This window comes from Mustela erminea, chromosome 19 (genome assembly GCF_009829155.1).
Source record: "Mustela erminea isolate mMusErm1 chromosome 19, mMusErm1.Pri, whole genome shotgun sequence".
Classification (NCBI taxonomy): Eukaryota; Metazoa; Chordata; class Mammalia; order Carnivora; family Mustelidae; genus Mustela; species Mustela erminea.
This window is the reverse complement of record NC_045632.1, coordinates 50,264,365-50,286,200: the sequence shown is the minus strand read 5'-3', so window position 1 is coordinate 50,286,200 and position 21,836 is coordinate 50,264,365. Positions and strand designations below refer to the sequence as shown.

At 41.4% G+C, this 21,836-nt stretch overlaps 1 long non-coding RNA gene across 1 annotated transcript in view; it reads left to right on the top strand.

Moving 5' to 3' along the window:
* The window catches only part of LOC116579650, a 165,190-nt gene extending 152,141 nt beyond the window's left edge, over window positions 1-13,049 (top strand). The window contains exon 7 of the long non-coding RNA XR_004281363.1: window positions 12,892-13,049. This is a non-coding gene — a long non-coding RNA (uncharacterized LOC116579650). The remainder of the gene's footprint in view (window positions 1-12,891) is intronic.
* Window positions 13,050-21,836: the final 8,787 nt, after the last annotated feature.

The window sequence follows — 21,836 nt, the reverse complement described above, 5'->3', positions numbered from 1 at the left end:
TCAAAGTCTTCATGGAACTGACTCTTGAAGCGTTGATTAGAGAAAGAAGTAGAGCCAATGAGATTTGAACAGGTATGCAGGAGGCTTTGTTGGTAAGGTTTGGGGGGGTGTTCCTGAAAAGTTCCCCAAGTCTCTTTGGATCCAAGAAAGCCTGTGAGCTATTCAGTTTTCTTTCCATGAAGCTCTTTTCTGCTTAAATGATCCAATGTGTGTTTCTCATATGCAAATAAGAATCCTGACTGATGAGAAGGAGAACACTGAACATGCAGGTACAATCTTGACTTCAGAGAACCAAATATTTAAAGAAATCTCAACAAGAAATAATTATAGATTCTCCAGCAGACATATTACAACAGGAGGTAGCTTTATATATAATATTTGGATCTCACATTAAATGTCTGGAGAATCATAAGTACTTTGAGAACTGAAAAAGTTACTTAGTGGAACCAGTGTTGTTGATCAGAGAGCCATTTGAGCTCAGATATTAAGAATGTTGTAGGTATGGAAAGGAAGATCTAGTCAAATGTTGATATAAGAAAGGTACGTCAAACTATAAAAAGTTTCAAGGAGGAGCCCATTCAGAATTTATTCATGCTTAAGCATTGTATCTAAATATGAGAAAAATATGTTTAAAGTCCTTTGTATAAGAAAATTAACATGAAAAATGAAGGCTTGACTCAGGGTGGGTATAATACATTGAAAAAAGTGAGAGAATGCCATCCTATAACTTTAATTGTTGTTCCCCCTTTGTATTAATTGTCACTAACTGTTGAAATGGAAAGAGAAAAATATTTAAGTGCAAGTAGAACCTTAGGAGATGGGAGAAGAACCTTTTATTATTTAGTGGAAATTGAGATTTCCAGTTCTGTTCAAAAGCCATCTTTGATGTTATACTAAAAGTACTAGGGAGGCCACATTAGTGGTATTGTAGGGGGGAAAGGACAGTTTTCAGGAAGATGGGGGGGGGGAGCTGGGTAGAATCTCCCACAAAAGACTGTTCATTGAGAGCTCCACGAATACGACAGAAAATTATGTAATTTACAGAGCAACTGGAAGGGCAGGCAATATTTAGGTTACAGCTTATAAAACTAGAGATGGGGAAATATTTGTAGATTTTTCACATGCAGGAAGTGCCCACCCTTCGGTTGTTTATGTAAGAGAAATCTTTCTCCTTACATGACTTCTAGAATTCCAGTATCATGCTGCCTGAGGAATGAGACCAAGGAGTGGGGAAGTGCCTTTCTCATACAGTCTCATCTTCTCTCATGTCTCTTTGACTTAAAGGTTGGCTTTCAGTTACCAGTGTAATAGTGCTCTAATAATCTTTCAGTATTCTTTTTTTTTTTTTTTTAATCTTTCAGTATTCTTGAAGCATTGAGATTGGCAGGAAATACAATGTGTATGTCTGATCTGAGACAGGGTTTGAAGAATGGAAATGCTTATTTGCCTATGCACAGCCTTAAAACCCACCGCTTCCTGATTGCAAATCTGGGAGAATAAATGTGCCCCTTTAAAATATTTAAAATGTCCATCATTAATGATGCCCTCCAGTCTTCAGATGATTTTAAAGCACCATCTTCATCATCCCTCATATTTGACGTGCACTTTCATGCATACTAGCCTTTCTGAGTTTGAGGCATGGGAGTAAGCAGTCCACGTAGGAAGGTGCCTTCCAGAAACAGAGTCTAGCATTTTAATCTGGGCCCCCTGTGAATTTCTCAGCCATGTTCTTCTGTTATCCTGCGTACTATACCTGGTGCTGGATTTTCCCTGTAGTATTCAGATCATGGCTTCTAATTCTTGTGGCATATTAATTTAACCTAACTGCCTGTAAATCCCACTAAAGGAATTTCTCAGTGGACAGTTGGCCTAATTATCCAAAGAATGGAATATATGACCATGGGCCAGTCTTGCTAGTCTGACCATTGGAAGGACAGTTTCACTCTACTGTCAGATTGTCATTTTTTGCCGCTTAGAGTTGAACTGTGTAGGCTAGGCAACTGAAAATAGTTTTGGCCCCTATGTGGCAGAATTTAGAAATAGTCGAGCCTACTTTATTCCGGAAATAATTTAAAGGAGAAATGCATAAATTAACAAACTGGAAAGAATTAAATTGGCTTTATCTTCTACCAGAATTCTTACATACATATTATTATTTAATCTCATACTAGCCATTAATTTTGAAAGGTAATTACTTCTACTTTTATTGTAAAAAAAAAAAAAAATTAATGTCCGTATAAGTGAGGGGAGTCTTCCCAGGAAAATAAAGTGCTTTCTTTAGGTAGAGAATAAAATTAAGTGTCCTGAGTATCTGAACAGAGGAAGCAGCCTGGCCTGTGCCAGAAACAAAGGTGTGCTTACCAGCTGTGTGGCCTCAGGAAGACAAGGTGAATTCTGGGTATCTGTCCCCTCAACTCTAAGGTGGGGATGATAACCTATCTTTTTCTAAATTTGCAGTTTCCATATACATGGAAAATGCTTAGAATCAGCAATTATACTTCTTGGTATATGACCAAAAGAATTGAAAGCAGGTATTTGAAAAGATATTTATAAACCCATGTTCACAGCATGATTTGCAGTAGCCAAGAGGTAGAAACAAAACCAGCATCCATCAACAGATGGACGGATCGACAAAATGTGGTCGATACAACAAAGGCATATTCTTCAGCCTTAAAGAGGAAGGAAGCCCTGACACCTGCTACAACATGGGTACACGTTGACCACGTTATGCTAAGTGAAACAAGCTAGTCTCCAGAGGACAAATATTGTACGATGTCACTTTATGAGGTACCTAAAATAGTTGAGTTCCCAGAGACCGTGGAACGGCGGTTGCCACAGGCTGGATGAAGGGAGGAATGGACGTTATTTATTAGTGGGGACAGTTTCAATTAGGGATGAAGGAGTTTGGGAGCTGGAACTGTCACCAGGTAGTTACACGACCTTGTGAACATCCTGAATGTCCTATGCTTGAAAATGGTTAAAAGGGCAAATCTTACGTAATATTTATCACAATTTAAAAAAAATACTTTGATGCTTAGAGTAGAGGTTCTCCTTATGGTGTCTGGACCTTCAGTAGCCCCTTCCCCTGGGACTTGTTAAGAAAGCAAAATGGGGTTCCCGCCCCAGATCTGCTGCCTCCGAGCCAAAGGGGTAGAGTCTAGCTGGGTGACTCACGCTCGTGTCCACTGAAGTTCGAATTTCACAGGAGCAAACCCTTGTAAGTAGTCAACAAGTATTAGCAGCGTCGACATTACTTCTATTACTTTTCTATCTTTAGGCTCTCCCGATTCGGTTTGCAGAAAACATTTGTGCTTTTATTGAATTCCCTATTTGTCTTCTTTATGATACCTATTCTAACGTCTCGTCGCTAACGTGTATGACAGAAGAAGGGGGTACGGAGGAATGAAACAGTAAAGAAAGACACTTGCTAGTGGGGGTGCGTCCCCAAAGCTTATCTCTCATGCATTCGAGTAACAGACCAGAGGTCGTTTCCATAGTAACATACATTCCGCAATTTATAAATGGCAGAATGTAGAGGAAAATTATTGAAAATGCCTGTGGAAACTAAAGTTTTTCAGGGGAATGTTTGTAATACCCTAAATTGGCATGTTCCTTCTCATGATAAACACAGGGGTTATGGGTTATTTAAATGGGTTGTAAGCATCTGGGGGGCCATTGTAATCCTCATTAAACCTCCACTAACCATAAAGACCTCTTTATTCTTAAAATGAACACGCTGTGAAGGAAGTCATTGCAAAACACCCAGACTGTGACAGACATTAACCTCCTACATCAATAGCTTCTACTTTTACTGAACTCCAATAAAACCTAGGAATTCTCCACTGGAAGTATTTTCCTTCTGCAGCGAAGTTTACTTTTTTGGTGAAGCTGTACATCAGACGACTTCCCCTCTTGTGAACAAAACCTAAATCAGACTCCTTTCACTCCTGTTCATCAGGCCCCCACATGGATAAACTCTTCACTCGGTTCTTGGTAACTAGCAGTTGTTTCCTCTGAAAAAATAAGCACTCGGTGCCCATGGCTCCCCCTGGTCAGAATTCCTCTTCTGTGGGAGCTAACAACGTGCGCTCTCTGTGTTTGGGAAATTGCTCTCTGACGGATGTTTATGAAGGGAGTAATGGTCTCAGTGGATCCGAAGGTTTGCCCTCATGCATTTTCAGGCCACCTCCGGGGGTGTGCCCCAAAGCATGTGTCTTAAGGCTCTGGGCGGGCACCAGGAGACCATAGAGGCTTAGGTGTACCACTAACATTATTAGGTGCCTCCGCAAGCCCTGTAGATGACCTGGGACTCAGTTTATGTATAAATCTAGACTAGAGTCTCTCTAAGGTTCCTTCTAATTTGGAAGGTTCGAGGATACTCTCTCCAGCCCACCCAAGGGGAAATGACAGAAAGCAAGATGGGTGTTCATAATAAATGACTAATGAGTCCAAAAACAAAAAATCGGAAATGGTTCCTGAGTCACGGTCAGCTCTCACTGAGAAGTGATCACTCTCGAGGAATCGAAAGGGGACCCAACTCAGAGTTCCCACTCAAAGATAGTTTGGCGGGCGCCTGGGTAGCTCAGTGGGTTAAAGCCTCTGCCTTCAGCTCAGGTCATGATCCCAGGGTCCTGGGATCAAGCCCCACATCGGGTTCTCTGCTCTGCAGGGAGCCTGCTTCCTTCTCTCTCTCTCTCTGCCTGCCTCTCTGCCTACTTGTGATCTCTGTCTGTCAAATAAATAAATAAACTCTTTAAAAAAAAAAAAAAAAGATAGTTTGGCTTTGGGAAGGACACTGGGTGTTAGCCTCTGAGGACAAAACTACCTTTAGAATGACACATTGTGGTGAACACTCTGAGCCCCTACACTAGGATTCCCGAAAACTGAGAGGACCTTCTAGATATGGGAGACGGGGTGGCCCCATTAGTAATGGCTAACCATTGACGTTTTGTGAAGTGCTAAGATCGCGTCCTGTTCAAACTGAAAGGTTGAACAAAAGTCATTCCTTTTCATGTTCTGTAATGCTCTGGGGCCCGGTTCCTAAGAGCAGCCATCCCATGGCAGGGAGAGGGGGAACCCAAAAATGACGTAGCGCCAACAAAGTCAAGGCAACTTTTTTTTTTTTTTTTCTTCCCAGTTCAAAACCATCTCTTCCCATTTAATTCTGGTTCTTGAGGGGAAAGTGCCCACAAAACTTAAATCCCTTTTCATGGCTGTTTGTCTGTGGCCCCTCTTGCCTTTATTCCTCCTTATCCCCGGGGGGCTGCTGAGTGAGGAAAGCTGTGCAGATCCTACTATGTCTGGGAAATCCTTTCTTGTCCTTCTGCACTCAGAAGTGAGTGGTCCGGGGAGGCTTCGGGAGACCCTGCTGTGGGCTCTGGCTTCGAGCGGCCTCTCTTTCCTGCACTTGATGGAGGGGCCATTGATGATGTCTGGTACCCACTGCTGATTGTCGCTTTCTGCCTGCAGTTCAAAGAACCCCCATGTCTGGTCTTGTCCCACTCCGAGGCCTCCACGGGTCACCAGCTGAGGGTGCACCTGATGTCCTCGCGATCTAAACACTTGGGCACCCTGGGCAGTTGTTGCACTTGGCAGTGCCGTATGTGGGAGCTCAGACTCAGGGCACTGTTTCAAGGTGCTGATCTCGGAGACCGCCTTCCACCCTGCCCGTGTATGGCTCTCGTGCCATGTGAGGGGTGACGGGGAGGTGACGCCCTGTCACAGGGCTCTGGTCCAATCTCTGCTGACTCAGAGCGAAACCCACACTCTCAGCCAACTTACAGACTCTCACCATTTTACAAATGGACTCAGTCTGTAAAATGTAGAAGGTGTTGAGCTGACTCTACCTCCCCAGCTGTCGGAAGTTACTCTGTCCCTCTCGGTTCAGAAAATCTTAGCTAAAAGCCGAAAGCAGGATCCTGAGGCCGCTTTTTCCCTCCACCTTTTAACAATTCAGCAGGTGCCCCTGGCCGCACAAGGAAAATCTGTGACACCGTCTGGGAGGTAACTCTGGGCCAGCCTGTCTTCTAAACACTGTCTGTGTGGACTCGTCATTCCCTCAGCCCCAGTGGGACACAGGTGCCACTACTGCCCCCACTTGGCAGAGAAACCGAGGCTTAAATGACAGATAATTTGGCTGATGATACACGTGTAGTAAGTGGTAGGGCTAGTAGCCCAGGAAAGAGCCCCCCCAGGGAGCCAAAATGATTTCACTTTTACTTTCTCTGTTTTGTATAATTATTATTTTTATATATATTTATTTCCTGTTCTATTTACATATATGTATACATACACGCAATTTACTAAATACTAAAGGATTTCATGCTTAATTAGCTAATTATTCTCCTCCATTTGTTTTCATATTTTTAAAGCCACTTCCATCAAACCCTTGGATAATAAGCCAGAAAGGGGCGCTGCTCCAGGTGAGGTGGGGAGAGACGGCAGGTGGGGGGGAGGGGGGAGGAGCCACTTTAGTTTTTGACTTGATGCGGATCCAGGAGTGACCCCCTGAGCAGTGGGCTGCAGTCACCCGCCACTCGATTTCTCACTTCCTTCTACTTATAAAGCTTCTCGCTGTCACCGCCCACCCCCCCAACCCCCCAACCAGCCTAGTCCTCCAAGTAGAAGCTGGTGCTCACTCTGGGGTTCAAAGGCATGTGTTTGGTCATTGCGATGCGACGTGTTCATGTATGTCCTCCTGTCCACCGTCATCAGACTCCTTTCCACCTTGCTTGCTTACTTGCCTGAACAGGCTGGCCCCTGACAGCGTCTCTAGGTCCAGCCTTGACCCGAAGTCGTTTCCGGATAAGCCCGAACTTAGAATCCCACCATAGACCACATGACTGCATCTTGGTTTTTTTTTTTTACTGTGTCCCTGTGCTTGGTTGATGACCAGGGACGGGCTAAGCACTCCATGCGTGTTTTCTTAAGTTACTAATTAACTAATGGCACTGGCTGGTGCTCTTATCAATTGATTTAAATGTCAATGAATTAATTATCCTGAAGAAGCAGATGTGGTTTTACATGTTTAATTTACAAGAAGGAAGTCTTTTGATTATCATGGGTTTTGTTTTTAAAAATCTTTTAAAAAAAAAAAAAAAAAGGTGGGCAGATTTCGTGATTTGATGAACCGTGGAGTTAATTGCTTGCTCTGAATTTCAATTACCGTCTCCCTTGTCCAGTCTGTTAAAGACACTTTTGGCAGCTCGACACTTGGGTTTTACATTTTAAATAGGAGGTCAGCTCACCTTCCATTGTAAACCAGGAGCCATAATCCTGTTGGGGAGAGGAAATGTGTCAAACTTTGTATCCCAAATATACAAACAAGGTTGAAGCTCATTTGTAACTTAGAAAATACTCTAATTTTCCATATCCTAGTGTAATTCCCTAGAAACAAAGCCATCACCTGTCATTATTTTTCTATCATTATAATTGCAGCAATATTATAACAAGCTTTTTAGGCCCTCTGGGATATTTGGAAGTACTCACTAAACTCACATCACAAAGTACAGCCTCCCTTAAAACTAAAAATGCAAATAGGTCGGTATTCCTACCATGCCTAGTTATTACGAACGATGGAAGATTGTGAGTGAAATGCCATTTTTTAAAAAGATGCATGTGTGCTGCCTTATTTTAAATACTATGTATGTCAACCCAATGTCTAAATGACTTCAAATGATCGAAATGTTAAAGGCAAGAAATTATCAGTTTGAAGTCATGTCCAATTTCTCTATATCCTAATCCCACCTTTTCATCGGCATCAGATTCGGGCAGATATTCTCAAAGAAAATGAAAGGTATTAAAATATGTGTGATATCTGGACCTCACCATTGATTTGCTCTCAGCAATTACCCCAGGAGGAACATCACTCTGCAAGAAAACAGCATCTAATGGGAGCGTCCGCTTGACACAATTATCATAGAGTGCCTTGCTTTCTATTTTTTTTAATATGTCATTTTTCCCAACAATATTCAGTTTTTGAGTAACAGGTCCTGGACACTTCAGTAATGCAGTTTCCCTCAAACCTGCTTGGCCATTAGGCAAACTAGAGGTTGCCACCAAGACTCACCGTCAGCTCAGTGAGATCCTAATGTCTGTGCTGGTTACTCTGCCATCATGCTTTTATGTACAAGTTGCTAATTCACTCTTTAATTATGTCACAGGTAAATTGTGCATTAAATGTTTTAAACACTATAGAGATTCACCATTTCGCCCCGCACAGGCTGTACTCAACCTCACCAATGTATTTTAAAGGAAGAGAAATAGCTGTATGCTTTATGTACCACTAATTCCCTATCATCTTAATTTCTGTTCAGTTATTTAATTACTAGCCCTGAGAAAGGCATGATTTTTTCCCTATAAATACCGTGAAATCAGAGGGATGCCATTCTCTCCAAAACTAATTTTCATTAAGAAGAAAATGTAAGATTGACCTGAAAAAAAAAACCCCTCTTCTTCTGTTTTCAGTTGCAATCTCTTAAAAAAAAAAAAAAAAAGCCGCCTTTGCAATTCAAAATGTCTTTAGAAAAGGCCACAATTCACTGAAATGCCACATTCACAGATGCTTTATTTCTTTCATTCTGATGACTTTAAATAAGTAAATTCATAGGGCTACAGTCCTTTCTCTAAAAATGTCCTGAGCCTTAAAAAAATTGTATGCATGTGTGGATTGGGGGGGGTGCACTGAAGTCAGGTCCCGAAGTTCATGGAACCGTTCTAAATCATGACCTTCAAAATATCTGTTGAGTTCAGACATCGAATTCCAGCCCCGCACCGTTCAGAGAGCACAGCTGTGTGGAGGGGGAGTTGTCCATGTTTTCATCATGAGGAGCTTCCCCTAAGGTCAGTGGGTGTTCTGTTACGTATTGGTATTGGAGCATGTGATTTCCATTGCCTGCTCAAAAATAATGGTTGGCCAGGGGGATCTTACCCCTGTGACCCTCAGCGAGCCGCCTCTTTCCCACACAGCTTTTTCTGTGATCCGGTCACCATCTGCTGCCTCCCTTCTAATTCTGACTCCGTTGGTCGCAGATGGTGTTCCAGGTGCTTGCAGGATTTTCCTCCTCCTCTTTGTCTTAAAATGGTACCTTCAATGTTACTTTCCCAGTGGAGTATTTCATAAACCAAGAAGTTATGTGTGGCCCCGTTCCTCCTCCTCGTAGCACCGTATCTGTGGTCGGCGGAATCTTTTTCATTACCCACCGTTGAGTTAATATTAAATTATGAAAAGACTGATGTAAGAAACTGACAGAACGGTAGCGTCGGGTAGGAGGCGAGACCCCCCGCCCCCTGGTCCTCCCATCACCGCATGCATTTCCACCACCACAATCCTCTTAATGTTATATTTAAGTAGCTCAGATCTCTCCTGCTGTGTAGTAAGCCATGGGAGAACAGGGGTTCCCTGTGCATATCTTCTTTTTTTTTTTAATCTGGAGTATGTTCCAGTCACTGGCACAAAAGCTGATCCACAGTGAATATTTAATGAATAAGTAAAACTTGAACTCAACCCCGATCTTGATGTCTTGTTGGATGACTAAGGGATTTCCCAGCCTGGGCATGATTGACAGGGGACCAGATGATTATTTGGAGTGTGTGTGTGTGTGTGTGTTGGGCGGAGGGTGGGGGCATTCCATTTGTTGTAGGATATTTAAGCAGCATCCCTATCCACAAGGAATATGCTTCTATCCACAAGATGCTGGAAGCACCTCCCTTCAGTCCTGACAATCAAAAGTGTCTCTAGATGTTACCAGCTGTGGTCTTGGGTATCACAGTTAATCCCTGGGGAGCCACTAGATTTACATGATAATCTGATACTTGTCTTCCTCTGCCCAAAATCTGTCACATTGCCAGTAATAAGATATTTTTAGAATAAAAATTCCAGTTGCATCTCTACCTTGCCTAAATACTTTCTGCTGGGTTACCATGTCTGCAGAATTTATAATTTGCCCTGTAAATAATGGCATTGTTGAACACAGGTCGTGAGCTGTTAGCGGTGTACTGTCTAGGCGATAAACTGGTACCCTGCCCATCAGCAAATGCGTTGGCCTCCCTGGATCCCAAGTCCCTCCTTCTAAAAGCTAGGCTAAATGACTTATAATAGTCTTCTCCCTCTAAAATCCTCCGATTCTTTATGTAATTCAGTTAGCTATGCAAATTGTGGTCTTTACGTGTTTCGCCAAACCTGTTGTTTCAGGGACTTTAAAAAAACCAGATCTCTCTGCTCCAGGATACTTTCTGGGAACCTAGAGTGTGACTTACAAGTCCTTCTTTTGAAGGACCACATGTAAAACTGCACATCCTGTTAGTTTGAAAATAAAGTTTGTTATTTTCCCTGATAGACTGTAAGCAGTGGAATGCTATGTTATTAAAAGATGGGACTCTGAATCTTAATATCAGATCATGTGACCTTGGGGAAGTGCTTGACCTTCTCTAAACCTGATTCCCCACCCCCCGCCCCCATCCCTAGGTTAAGAATTATAATGATCCCTCATATGGTTATTGTGATGTTTAGAGTTTGACACAAGGCCTGGTGCCTAGTAACTACTCAGTAAGTTTGACTGGTTTTTTTTTTTTTTTTTCCAAATTCTAAGACACTTCTAAGTAATGGCTGCTGTGTTTTAATCAGCAATTTTTTCTCTCGTTATCACGTCCAAATGTTGACCTTGTAGTCAACGATATCATAGATTGGAGATCCTGTAGTACTATGAGCTCACAGTGCCCACCGATACAGGAGGTCGATATAAATTTGTTGAATTAACTATCATCGATGTACATGCGTGTTTCAGGGATAAGTGGACACATGTTCCTCTTTATGGAAAAACGTAGTTTTATTGACCTACATGGAAACCCACCAAAAGTCACTTCTTGTTTATGACCCTGGATGGTCAGATTAAAAATCACATTATGAAGTTATTCTCATTTGCGTTGAATGTCCTTTAGTTGTAACATTTAATTAATACTGTAACTCATCAAAGGTGCTGAATAATAATATATGCCACTCTCCGATTCGGCCAATCTCAAAGGAGCATACATTTATTCAAATTTCCCATACCAGCGAGATTAAGGCCCGAAGATGCTGCATCAGAACCTACAGCTATCTTTGTTTATTTTTCCCCAGGCTGCTAATTATGTTCCCAAAATATGATTAGCTGAAGTCATTTGTATGCAAAGGCCATTCCATCACGCAGTGTCTTTCCATCTTTGTCATGTGGTTCCTCGGCTCATAGAACCTAACGACACCCCTTTGTCGGGAAAGATGGTCTGTGCACGTGTGAGAACAATGAATGCAATGTTGACTCAAAAAGTGTCAGTAAATTGACACAATATTATGTTTTTTTAAAAATGAAATACAACTCAGTCAAAGAAATAGTCATCGAGAGGCTAGTAATAGTCCTCGTGTTGGGCTCTACAGGGGAGTCACGCAGGGATTAGGTTAAAATTGAACAGTGGCCCCATGGTACACCCATCAGGTGATAATACCTCATTCTGCAGAGTGGTAGACTCTGGGAGATGCCCAGGTGATTCTAATATTTAGCCAGGCTTGAACACCAAGGAGCTAAATTAGTAGGAAGAGTCCTTTCCAAGATAAGGCTGAGCAATCCCAAACACCTATAAGATGGCTTAGTTTCTATACTAAAGGTCCTTCCAGCTGTGGGTTTTGGTGGTGGTGGCGGGGGGACCCACTAGACCCTTGTTTACTGGCAAGATTGTCTAATCTGTTCAGTTAGCAGGAGTCAACTTGGGTTTTCAGACTTTTGCCAACTATTGAAACTCTTATTATAAGTTTCCCAAGAAAATACTCTAGGAAGAGATTTTCGGTGATAATCCTTTATGTCTTCACATTCTCAATAATTTTTTACACAAAGACTAATAAGTAATAAGCATCACACATTGTTAGATATTTGAAATATAATAAGCCTTCGGCTCCTAATTATCTGATCGTCTGGTTCCTCGTGGGAAGTCTTCCATGTTAGAACAAAACAAAACAAAAAAAAGCAAAACTCACACCTCTCATTGGTGTGATTTCAGTTGAGAAAGCGGGGGGGGGGGGGGGGGCACTTGGAGAAGGAGCCTGAGAAAGTAAGATGGAAAATTATGTAATCAGGACCACAGATGGATTAAAGGGGAAGCACATGGCACCCAGGGGGCTGAAGACAGGCAGATGCTGGTTTGTTTACTCTGCTTTGAAACCATCTGGAAGTTTGCTGGGTTTTGGTCACTCACTTCCTTATACTAAACTCTAGATACAAAAGTTGCCATGGGAAATTAATTTCATTTTATAATGTTAGGACAAAAGAAAACTTCCGATGCATGCCTTGTATGTTTTATGAAATGCCAGAAACAGGACTAAGAACAAAAGCTGACCCACTTCATGTCTCCTGGTAGCAGTGAAGCCCCAGTCACCATGTTTGTCTCCTCCTACTTGGTGGAATGTACTAGGAAAAGGAAAAAAGGAATCATGACATACATTTGATAACAGCCATACTGTACAGAACAAAGCAGTATGTATTCAGTATGATCTGTCCTTAGTAAATGGATAATAACAAATACAGATGTTTACTGCTTTTGATCATTCAGAAAGGGACCTTTCTCTTCATTGAAACAGGGTCTGTATGGTTCTATACGGGGTACGTGTTCCTATGTTTGTTTAAATTCATCAGCTCAGAACATAGGAAATACGGGGGAAAGTGTTGATTTGACCTTACATCCTCCTGGTCTTGTCCCCTGTGGTGCAGCTTCTTTCCTTAAGAGAGAGAGAGAGTTATTTTCCCATTTCTTGAATCTGGGCTGGCTTTATGATTCCTGTTGGCCAATAGAAGTCAAAGGAAGGACGGGTGTACCAGGTCCAAGCCTAGGACTCAAGAAGACTTGCTTGCTTGTACTCTCTTTCAGAATCCTCTGGACTCCCTGAGAAAGAGCCTGAGCTGACCCTCTGGGGTATGAGAGGCTGCGGGGAAGAGAAGGGAAGCCAGACAGCCCCCCAGAAGGAGAGAGAACCCGCTGACCCGCAGCCACCCTCAACAGAAGAGAGAGCCCAGTGGCCTGTAGATTAGGTAAGGGGTAATGAAGTATTATTATTTTAAATTGGTGAGTTTTGGGGTGGCTGGCCTACAGGAACAGAAAGTATGACTTAGAAACGGGGTGTGATCCTAGCAGAAATCTAAAATACGCAGCATTGGGAAGAAAGAAAACATGAGCCAGAGCTGGGGTCGGGTGGGGGGTGGCGGGGGGGGGGGAAGCAAAAACTGTTACAAAAGCTTGGGAACCAGTGAGAAAGGTTTTATTGGATGTTGGAAAAAGGGTGACCTATGGTTTATGGTCAAAAGTACCCCTTGCTCTGAGTAGAAAGTAGGAACCGCGTACCTAATGAATATTTGGCCTTGGCATTGTGTTTCTTAAGTGGACAATGAAAATGTCACTTGGTTTCCTTTTGCTGAATGTGACGAGATCTAGCAGGAGGGAGGAGCTGGTGGTCTGTGGAGCACAGCTAAGGAAAAGGAGTTCCCAGTCACAGATTTCAGCGCTGGTGGGACAGGAGGCCACATGCTGTGTGAGGGCGGTCTCCTGGTCACACTGACGTCATTGGTTTGATTTCCAGCATCTGGGCAATCGCGGCCGTCAGCCCTGGGATTTAGGGAATCCTATGCTTTCCCACTCTGATCTTCAGATAATTATCCATAAAAACCGCCCCATTTGTCTGACATGCTTTTTTCCTAAAATTTCATACACATCTGTCACTTGCTCTGCGTTGGTCTTGAAACTCATTTTTACAATGTTATCAGTTTATGTTATGGGTTTGGTTGTCTATTTGTTTGGCTGAGTATATTACACAATGGTTTTGTTGTTGCTGGCTTGTTATTTGTATTTTGCTTCTTTACGAAGTGATCTAAATACATCATTTTAAGCAATCAATCCTTCATCTGCTTCTGTGGAAAATATCCTAAGTAATGCCAGAATTACCCATGGCACTTACTCAGGGCTAGTTTTGTTTTGTTTTTTCAAATGTAGACCCAATTTTTATTTCATGTTCCATCAGCATTTTTAGACACATATTACAGAAGTCAAGTTAACATCTCCCAAAGATGGGTGAAAATAACAGTTTAGGCTACAGGTGGGGAAAAATAATGTAAATCTTCAAAACTATTCTTTATTCTTACCATTTTAATTTATCTCTGTTACCCATAGGTGCTCTATAATAGAGAATTGATTTCTATAGGGTATTAACTCTATAATCAATCTCTATAATTCCATCTCCATAATAGCCTTTCAAATTTTTGAAAATTAAATACATGTAATTATAATAAATACCCAAATATTTAAGCAGATAAGGTATATTTGAAATCTTATGAAAAGCACAATGATCTTTTATTTCCGACACCACGTCCGTGCTTCTGAGAGCGGGGGATTCACGTTAAAAGTGGAAGAATTCCATTCTGTGCGCACTCACTACCTCCACTCAAGATCCACAACCTATTTTTGAGGATCTTTAGGAAGGAAAAAAGATTTGCCTTGAGGATGTTTGTTTCAAACTTGGATCTGTTTGGAGGAATGGTTTTCAATCGTAGTAGCGTTGTCCATATTCAGTTTCTGTTTGCTGATACGAACAGCTCCCTCAGTGGAGATGCTGAAGAAGCCCAGAATGTCACCCACAGACACAGACAGCGTTTGTTTGGCACGCTTCTAATGACAGAGAGATGCCCCATCATCTACCGTCGCATCTGCTGAGCTCAGAGTAATACCCGACTCATATGTGCTCTGTAAATACTGCTGAATGAATGATGAAGGAGGGACATCTAATCCCCCAGGGCAGATGACAGGAAGAAGAAGAACATGTCATATCATTAAGAATCAGGTGCTGGTGACAGGTGGTGCAGGGGGCCGGGGGCCACTGGGGCACTGGGGGTCAGAGACCCTCACTCCCGATCTTCCATTCTTTCCGCTTGCTCCCTGACTTTGAACCAGCCCCTTCACTCCTCTGAAGCCAGTTTCCTCATCTGCATCGTGAAGGTCTAACTTGAACTTGCAAATATTCTATAATTTGTGGTATAAGACACCACGTTACAAATGGGATCCTTATCAGGATTTTTTTTTTTTTTAAGTCTAAGCCGTCTTCTTAGTGATTGATTTCCTTTTTCCATTTGTTTTCTTTACTAGTGTGAAGGCTTCCCTTTATCTGAAGGTTCTGCTCTGGCAGGAGTGTTCTTGCTAACATAAATAACCGTTATTTATGCCTGGGAGAAATCTTACAGATGATCCTTTCCTATTTACCCATTTTTTTTAAACATAGGAACTGAAACTCTGACACATAACATGAATTGTTGATGCTTCCCCCTCAAACTGGTGGGAGAGGTGAGATTCTTGGCTTTCTGACTTGCTACAAAGAGAGCATTCTTCTTACAGACTATGCCCTTAGTTTGTTACTTGGGGTTTAATTCACATCTTGCTTTCTTCCTATTATTTTCTTTAGGCTTTTACTATATGAACAGATAAAAGTTCTTTTCAGTTAGCAATTACCGACCTAGCAGAAAGAGTAAAAACACATGTCAGGTTATAATTGGTGAAATTTTCTTTATTAAAGAATATTAAAGAATAACGCAGTGATCCCTGAGAGCAGAGTTCCACTGATAAAGTTTTAGCATCTAAACTTCAACTACCATCCAAGTGATTTTTGAACTGTCCTTAACGCAGCTGAAACCTATTCCTAAATCTTTAATTTGGGGCAGTTTACTTTCAGGAATCAGAGACCAAAAAAAATAAGTAAAATGTATTTACCTTCTTCATCCTATCACATGCATTTCCCTGTGCTGTAATAAGAAAGGATCTGAACCCAAGAAGCACATTTATTGCTGTCATTAATTTCATTATACTGTATATTTTTCCCTGGGACTGGAAGAATTTGGCTGTTTCAACACTTGAAGTGTTTACCAATGGCAGCTGTTTTCATGAATTCACATCTCAACACCATGGGGAGTGTTACTTTCGTCTCTAATCGTGAGCTGAATCTGTCAAAAAAAAAAAAAAATGATGAGCGGCAGTTGGTAGCAAACATTATTTGCCACACTCGGTATTATATGCTGCTCTCTGGTTCCAAGTGGGGTTTCGCACAGTTCTTTACACCAGAAACCATAACTCAAGTAGAACACCTGACCAGAACTCTCGAACATCTGGGCATCATTTAAAAAGGCTGCCTTACTGCCCAGCCAGCGGTGATACTTTTAGCGCTAGAAACAGTTCATTAGTACGGGACAACTAAAATATCAGGAATTTTATTCTTGCAGATAAGTTAGGTTTGAAATAACCTCTGTGTTTTATCCTTATATGAAACACATGTCCTGCCTCTCTGGTAAACCTCAGTCCGATAATGAGCAGTAAGCTGTTTCATAAAACAACCGATCAATTTGATTAAAAGTGGCTCAGATTAGCATTGCTGTTGTCACACAAAATAAAACATAAGGGTGATTACCAGGTCATAAACATTTGACTTTGGTTATAAATCCAAGTACTAAATATTTTGCAGTCACCTGAAATCCTCGGTCACCCGTCTTTCATCATTTCCTCCCCTGTGGTTTCGGCAAACATCATTCTTTCTGTTCTCAGAGCTCCTGTAGTAATTACACTCAGTACTTCACCTTGTAATGATGTGCTGCCTTGTCTGCAAAAATAGCCTGGTAGTATCTGAAAGAATTTCGCTAATCCTCTAATCTAGCCTCCTTACATAACGGAAAGTGACCTGAGGCTCCTATGTGATTTTTACAATATTATGTACCTATTGTTAAGCAGAATTGAAACTGGACACCAGATTTACCGGGATCCAATCCAGGAATTTGCTGTCGTTACAACGTAATACTCTTGCCTCCCCGACCAGTCTGCAAGGTCTCTTTGTACCTTACACAGGAAAGTTCACTGGAAGAAAACTGCAAGTAGAACCCACATGTAATAAATACTTTAGTCTGTTCCTCTTGTGCCCTAGGGTATGTTAGGGTTGGAAACAATAGCTAGAAAAGGCCGTGACAGTAAATTTTACACTTGTCATAAAATTCTCCTGTGACACACCAGATTTTGAAATGATTCAAGCATCTAGAAAGTATGACCGTCTTTCGTAACGCTGAATATGACTCATCACAGAGATTCCAAAATCTGTGTTCAAATATAAAGTAATAATTGATAAAGAGAGATTGTTTGGATTATCCTGCTTTGCCAGATGATCATTTAAAAACCTTTTCTCTGTTCACTTGAAACTTCATAAGGAAAATTATTTTTGCTAGATAGCCACATTTCCAATCAAAGCATTCAGGGATCTTTGGGAAAAGGCTCATTATAAAAGTAGGGCAGAAAATATACGCGGTGAGCTTGGTGTATCTTGTAGTGCCAAAGGTAAGGAAATGCTACAAACAAGGAGACAAAAACCTACAGTGAATGCCAAAGCAACACAAGACCCAACTCAAAGAATTCCCAGTGGCTAAAGACGGGATGATTTGAGCAATAAAAGAAGTAAAGTAGTATTGGATTATAACACAAAGTATAAAGTAAGTATCAAATCCATGAGTCTAGGCGCACCTGGGTGCCTCCGTGGGTTAAGCCTCTGCCTTCAGCTCAGGTCATGATCTCAAGGTCCTGGGATCGAGCGCCGTATCGGGCTCTCTGCTTTGCATCTCTCTCTCTGCCTGCTGCTCTGCCTACTTGTGATCTCTCTCTCTCTCTCTGTCAAATAAATTTTTTTTTAAATCTTAAAAAAAAAAAACAGTAATAGGTCCCATTGATTGATGTACTCTTGATATGGTGTGATAAAAATGACACTTTACCCCTGAAACCTATAACCCTAGGCTAATGGTAAGAAACATCAGAAAAATCCCAGTAGAGGTACATTTTTCAATATACTTGACCACTACTCTGCACTGTCAAGGTCATCAAAAATAGAGAAAGTCTGAAAAACCATCACAAGTAAGAGTAGCCTAAGGAGATGTGATTTCTAAATGTAATGCATTATCATGAACAGGATGTAGGAGCAGAAAAAGCACATAAGGTACAAAGTAAGAAAATCTGAATAAAGCATGGACTTTAGTCCATGGTAATATACTAATATCATCAGCTCAATAAAATTAACTCATGTATCATGCTAATGTAAAATATTAATAATGGGGCAAGTGGGGTCAGGGTTTATGGGGATACTGTCTTGTTCACAAATTTTTCTGTAAATCTAGAACTTTTTCTAAAATTAAGATGAGGTAAATTAAATAGGCAAAATATTTGAACACATGAGTTACCAAATATGCAGCTTGCTGTTAAGCACATGAAAAGAGGCTCACCCTCACTAGTCATCAGGGATATGCAAATTAATACCGCAGTGAAATACCACTGCGCTTGACAGTAGCAAGGGACGGTGTTGGTTACAGCTAGAACGGCCCTACAGTGCTGGACAGGATGCCAAATTATAAAATGATTTAAGAAAATAATTTGAGGTTTTTCTTCCAAAGTTAAACATAGGCTTTGCCTATGACCCAGCAATTCAACTCCTAGATACTTATTCTGGGAAATGAAAACATACATCACAAAGACATGCATACAAGTGTTCGCAAAGGCTCTATTCATAGGAGTCCAACCTTGTAAATTAGTAAGATGTTTCTTATACACACATCGTGCCCCATCATGAAATGATGGTTCCATGATTTTCTAGTAATTTTGCCAAACATGTTGTCTCCAGAATATCAAGATAAATGTTACATAGACCCAAAGATGGGAATACCACGTTTTATGTTTAGGGATAACCAATCTGCTTTAAAATAGTTTCTCATTATAGAGTCCCACTCCAGCTCTGGTTATTGGGTTAGGCTCAACAGCAGTGAGATGACTTTCTTCACATCACAAAAAGATTCCTTTTCGCAGTGCTTTTCAGCTCAAGGTAGTTCAAGTCAGACCTGCTTCAAAGACAGCTGCTTGTGATCTTTTCTTTCTGTGGGACATTTGGCTGATTTTCTGAGTCAGAAAATACTCTGCCCTAATGCAAAATGGCTAGATGTATAGTGGTGTATTTTTTTAAAAATTTATCCCCTCATGAGTTAGATCCAATGTTGCTTTTTGTTTCCTTCAATATTATACTCTGAACCAAAATGCAAAATGAATATATTGCATTTAGCTTTTATTAATATAATTGTGGTTTCTATAGAATAGCCGCCATTTACATAAAAAGCAAAAGTCTGTAATTATTCAGACATTTTGATTTCATTAAAGCATCTAAGTAATGAGTCTTTCATAATTCAAATCTAAACAGTTAACTTCAAGACCTCTATTTTCATAACGTTTCAGTAAAAAAGAATTATTATTTCAAACCCACTCAATGACCAATTTTTAACGTAATAAAATGTTCTGTTGAGTTTATTTCTGTCCTTTATTTGAAAACACTCAGGTAGCCTCTACTGAAAGTAAATGATGAGGTATCTCTGTATTTTCCTATTGACACTAATATTTCAGTGGCTAACATTTTGCCTCTGATTTAAGATTCTGGTTATTGGCAATGAAGATAATCCATGAGACCTGCTTCTTACAGAGAACTGTTCCTCGAAGATATATTACTTTATTATTTAGATATTATTTATTGCATATTTCAAACTTTAAACTGTGTGGAGACAAGAATTACTTTTTAAAATATTCTTTGGGTTCAAATTCTCCCCCCTTGTCCTGCAAACTCGCAGGAGTAAATCACTCCTCAGCAGAGCAAAGAGAAAACAAAGGTCATCAGGGACGGATTGACGTTATGTGCTGGGACACTTTGGGACTCTGCCGCAGTTAAGATGCAGTCACAGGCGTGAGGACAGTTTTAAAATGAGCAACTTGCTTACCGTGTCATTTGCAGAATTTGGAGGACAGAGTTTGTTCAGGAACAGGAATGCAGTTTCTATCACTGCTGAAGCATGCCAGTCCGCATTCATATCTACTTTCTTTCCCTCCCAAATCAGGAGTACCACCAACTCTCCTTCTACCTGAGCAAGCCATTCATCAAGGATGTGTTTTCTTTTTTTTTTTTTCTTTTCTTTAAAGATTTTATTTATTTATTTATTTGACAGAGAAATCACAAGTAGGCAGAGAGGCAGGCAGAAGGAGAAGGAGAATCAGACACCCCCCCCAAGCAGAGAGCCCGATGCGGGGCTCCATCCCAGGACCCTGGGACCATGACCTGAGCCAAAGGCAGAGGCTTAACCTACTGAGCCACCCAGGCACCCCGAGGGTGTGTTTTCAATACTTAGCTATTTCCCTTGAGTCTAATTGATCGCCAGGCAATGCCCGTTTAACCCCCAAGTATCTCTAGGAAGCTATCCCCACACAGACTCTTACCATCTCCTAGTTCATATTGCACATGATTGTGAAAGTCTCTGCATTTCCTGCCCTGGAGGCATAATTGTCGTCTTATGATGGAAACTGGGTCACCTGATTCCACCTACTGCAGACTGCACTGACTGCTCGCTTGCCCAAAGATAAAGAACACTTTTTTTTTAATCAAGATCTGCCCAGAGTTCTGTGCTCTGCCCATAATTTCAGTCTTACTCTCAGTCTCCCCTTTTTCTGTGTTCAACAGGCACCTTGGGCTTCTCTCAGTTAATATATGTAGGCCTTGCTCCCTCCTGCCACAGGGCCTTTGCATAGGCTGATCCCACCACCTGAAATGCCCTTGTCAATCAGATACCTGTCACACACCTGTATCCGTACAGATGTCAGTTCTTCCGAGAAGTGACTCACAGCTCCCTAGAGCAGATGAGAGGTTCTGTTCACGCACCCTTGGTAAAACCAACATACATTTTTCCTTGCTATCTATTTAATAATATATTGAACACATGGACATTTGGCTCGACATTTTATTCTGAACACTAAATATAGTGAACCAAATATTTTTCAATGAATGAACAAATATTGATAAGGTGCCTACTTTGTTCCTGGCCAGTGATCTGTCTCCTGTAGGAATCAGAGCAAGCTCCACAGAGACCAATTATTAATAAATAATAAATAAACATCAGGTAGTGTGTGGGAATACTATGTTAGTAGTTCTGTGGATAAAAAGAAAGCATATTACAACAGAGTGGGGTTAAAGTAAGGCGGGGTGTGCTATAGTTTTATGTCCCTGGTCAGAGACAATCTCTTTGCCGAACAGACGTTGGAGAAGGGAGTTAAATTAACTGAGACACAAGACACTCTGCTTTCTGGCCACATCACCTAGGGTCTTGAGGCATGTTGCGTTAGAACTTTGAATTTTATTCTGAGTGAGATGAGAAGTCATCGGAGGGTTATGAGCGGGGTATGATGTGGTCTGACTTGGTAAATAAAGTGCTGTGTCCTGAATGAATAATAAAAGCTCACTCTGTGGTTCTGTGGAGTAGACTTTATTATGGGAAAGGGTAGAAGCACATAGATCAGTTACCTGGTTATGACAACCATGAGCTATTTGGATTCTAGATACACTTTTTTTTTTTTTTAAAGATTTTTTATTTATTTATTTGACAGAGAGAAATCACAAGTAGATGGAGAGGCAGGCAGAGAGAGAGAGAGGGAAGCAGGCTCCCTGCCGAGCAGAGAGCCTGATGCGGGACCCGATCCCAGGACCCTGAGATCATGACCTGAGCCGAAGGCAGCGGCTTAAACCACTGAGCCACCCAGGCGCCCTGGATTCTAGATACACTTTAAAGGTAGAGCTTTCAGGATTTGCTGGAGGAGTAAGAGAGAGAGGGGGGAATCGAGACGATCCCAAGATTTTGGTCTGAGCAACTCTGGGAGAGCTGTCATTTCCTGTAAGAGGTGAGCTCGGCGGGGGGCAGGGTAGGGTGTAGGTTTGAGGTGGGTGGATTTGGAGG